The sequence below is a fragment of the Asparagus officinalis genome, chromosome 7, assembly GCF_001876935.1.
Source record: "Asparagus officinalis chromosome 7, Aspof.V1, whole genome shotgun sequence".
In the NCBI taxonomy this organism is placed as follows: Eukaryota; Viridiplantae; Streptophyta; class Magnoliopsida; order Asparagales; family Asparagaceae; genus Asparagus; species Asparagus officinalis.
Genome location: NC_033800.1, coordinates 147373492 through 147377639, shown reverse-complemented (window position 1 = coordinate 147377639; position 4148 = coordinate 147373492). Strand labels below are relative to the sequence as shown.

At 40.8% G+C, this 4148-nt stretch overlaps 1 pseudogene; it reads right to left on the bottom strand.

Moving 5' to 3' along the window:
- LOC109847947 lies at nt 170–3233 on the bottom strand (annotated as a pseudogene).

Here is a 4148-nt window from a genome sequence, read left to right as displayed (position 1 = left end):
CATATTACACGGTGTACACATTCCGTAACGCTTAAAAAAAGATTAATCTCACCATCAACCCTAATATTTGTGGATATTAGTTTAAACCTCAACTCCAGTGTTTCCTTTTTTTTTTGTGGGGGTGATGGGGGGAATCAAAACAAAACCTGCCAAAGTATAGAAGAAAATATGTTAAGAGTTTGGCACTGCAATAAATAAAGCTTAAACCATCAGTACTCGTATTCAAAACAAAATAAATTAACAGCACAAAGTTTTATCATAAAAACATGGCATCAAAACACAAATCTAAAAGAGAATCCAGTGGGAAACAAAACTGACTACTCTCTAGCATCCTTAAGCTTCAAGCCTCTCTGCTTCTTCAGGGAGAATGGCTTTAGTAGCTGCAATAGGCTTTGCAAGCAAGTCAGTGAACTCCTGGAATGGAGATTTGCGGAAGCGAGTCTCGGTCCAGAAATCGGGTGTCAAGAATCCATAGGTCTTCATCAAGCAGTCAAATGTAGCCTGCACCATAAATTTTAGGAAAAAAATAAAGACCAAGCGTGAGCAAGCTTCTTAAGGGGAAAGTATGATTTCTGAATTAAATGAAATTTAGAAGATACAAGAATATGATTTCTGAATTAAATGAAATTTAAAAGATACAAGGATAATTTACCATGGTACACAACAGTCTACTTAAGAAGCATGGGAGTCGTTTAGTTAGTCTGTTGCATGCCAAATATAGGGGTTGCAACTGCAGTTGCATGCCAGTGGAAGGACAAGCTCTAATATATTGTCCAAGTCCAACTAATTAACTCTAGTTGGCGAAAGTATCCGGTGCATTAACTTTATCCTGTAGGCAAAGGTGTCACATATATAACATGGACCACTACCTCAATCTAAGCTAAGATTCGTCATCTAAGTTTGACGAGATTGCAAAGAGAAATCAAAAGAGAGGGAAAACAAATATATATATCTGCAAGTTTGAAAGTAGTTATACTTGCTCTTTCTTTCAATCTTTTGATTTTTTTTTTTCGTGATCTTGATAAACTTAAGCAAATGTAAGATAACAAAATGATCACGAAAGAGACAAAACAAAAAACGGAAGAGATTTAAATATATATATATATATATATATGAATTCATAATTTCCTTATCTAATTTGCTTTTTGGACTTTCTCGTTAAGATGAGATATGATTTGGTGATGATTCCTAGCTTAGACGGGCCAAGTGGTCAATATGTCAATTTGATGTACCACCTCGCCTTGCCTACGTAAATTTAATATACCTGATACTTTCTAGGAAACAACGTCAAAGTCTCAAAAACCTTAGTATCCTAGAATTACAACTATAATCACAATTACAGATTGCAATATTCTGAAGTTGAACCAAACAACCGCATGTAACAGCAGTTGCAACAGTAATAATGATATTCAAGTACTATTTTAAACTGCAATTACAGTGTACCATACAATCCGTACATGTGGATCATAAGATTATAGAAGGCCTACAAGATATTCTAAGGGATAAAAGTTGAAGAAAAGAAACCCGACAAAAACGTATTTTCAGGAGAACAGATGCACCTTTTGTAAATAAATGTAAATGGGTCAACTTTTGTAATTAAATTTTTTAATATAGATCTCTTTAAAGATGGCCATAAAGATTCTCTCCTTTGGCTATGGCACCTTTGTAGAACCTTATACTAGACTTTAAGCATTACTTTTATACTACTATTAGGGCCTGTTTGTTTGCCTATTTTGGGGGTTGTAATACTGTAGAAGTCAGGTGATACAATATTACCCACAACTCCTCAGTTTGGTTTGTTCAAACGAGTGTGGTTACTGTCGCTGAGTTGGCGCTACTGTAACTGAGTTGGCAAGCCCTCAGTATTTCTCAACAAAATGCGGAGAAATGGGCTCGCGTTGCACCACTCTTTTCCCAATTACTGTAACTACTACGTGTTTTTACAAAAAGCAACCAAACAGGCCATTAGAATGACAAGATAAACCTCCTTCAACTAACATAAATTGACCCCCCACCATTTATCACTTTCAAGTACAAGAGTAGTGCAAAATAAAATATTCCAAAACCTAGCATCGCCTTACTGAGAGTCTGAGACACAAAAAATGAATTGTGAATTCCTTCGGAAACTATGAAGGTTGCAAACATAGAAAAGATACACTTAATACTTCAATATTTACCGATCATAAAATTTTGACAATTTTGAGCTTTAAGGAATTCTAACAGTCATATTTTATTCCACATAATTTGATTCAAAGGATCAAAGATCTCCATACTTTCTCAACATATTAAACACTTTTTTAGTTGCACAACAAACGTCCAATTATACCAACATTCAAGCTTGCTAGCTAAACTAGTTAAACAAGACACTTGCATCATACTGTCATAGCATGACTCCAAAAATCTTAATGATAAATCATCACTACCAAGCGCCATAACAACTTTATCAAACCAGTACTCTACCAAAAAGAGCCAGTTAATCTAATCAAATAAAACACGTAAATCACAGCAGGCTCATTAAATCCTAGCGATAAATAACCAATACAGAGCAAAAGATCGAACCTTGACGAAGTTCCCAAGGGTCTTGGTCGACCCCCTCGAGCAGGTAAACACATCCTCAATCCCCGCAAACTGCAGCACCTTCTTCGGCACCCTCGTCCGCCACGCATCCCCGCCCCCCTCGGAGCGGCACCATCCTCACGTCACCGACCCGCATTTCCCGGTGACCTTGCACGGCCACGGTGTGGACCTTCCCAATCTTATACCCCAGTACCCTCTCCTCACCGGGACCACGACAGCTTCGCGAGGATATACGCCCCTCGGATCGCCGTCGCACCTCCTTCGCGCACTTGACCCCAGCCCCACGTGCCCGTTCCCGTCCCCGACGACGACGAACGCCTTGAACCGGGTCCGCTGACCGGCGCGCCGTCTGCTTCTGGACCGGCATGATCCTTCATGACCTCGTCCTTGAGCCGCGGGCAGAGGGTGTCGATATCTGGTGCTCTTTGACGGCGGAGAGTGAGGTAGATCTCCTCCATCTGCGGATCTTGGTCCGATTCACGAGGCGCGCCCAGCTTGTGATGGGACCCACTCCTCTTTCCCCTCGTCCGCGGCGCCGCCACGACGCCCGCCGCGGCGGTCGCCCGGCCTCTGTCGCCGCGGCCGCGGCGCAAGCCTCGGCCAAAACCGCCACGGTCGCCGCCGGATCCCGCCCGCCATGGATCCGGTGGAGGTTTTTAGGGTTAGGGTTTTTTGGGGGGGGCACGAAATGAGGAGAGTCGGCGCGGGATGAAGATGAGGACGGGGACCGGGGAATTTTTTTTTATAGTAGGTATTGGTGCGGATCTAGGGTTTTAGAGTTCCACCTATGGGCTGGGCTTCTCTCCAGTCAGCAGGCTTTTGAGCTGCATCCATTCTCCATGACATCCCAAAGCCCATGGGAAATCACATCGGAAATAGTCGTGGTATGAAAAAGCTCCTAATTTTATAAAAAAGAAATATGTTTTTTTTTTGTTTGGTTGGATATCACTTTATAGAAAATAGATTACTAATAATGCCTATGGGAAATGATACTGGTGTACTTAATTATTTTTTTCATATATGTGTCAGATTTATTGTCAATTTCCTCTCATTTGGAGAGGAGCTTGTTTTCCATAGAATACCCCATTTTCCCTACTTTATAGAAAACATTTCTATAAAAAATTTTGAACCAAACATAGTTCACGAAAATCAACAGAAATATATTATTTACATAAATATCATTGACAGGTGTTTTCTCAAAGCTTTTCTATAAAATAGGTGAACCGAACACCCCCTTATATTGGTCATGTAGGCTCATCTCCCTTTCCTTCTTTAAAAATACCATTGACAGGTGTTTTCTCAAATGCAAATTGGAGTGTACCCTCCCTTCGCCTCCATTTCTATCCAAACACAAATAAATCTATTTTATTTCCTGACCAACCATTCCCTTCTAGGAGAAGTAGTTGAATCATTCCCTAGGGTGAGGCGCTCCCCCTAGTTCAGCTAAGTTTATCCCCAACAATATAAAATTATCTTTTCAAAATTTATGGTGACACTAAGGGCACGTTTGGTTAGGGGTGAGCACGGTTCGGTTCAAACCGAAAAAACCGACCGAACCGACCCGAAAAAAG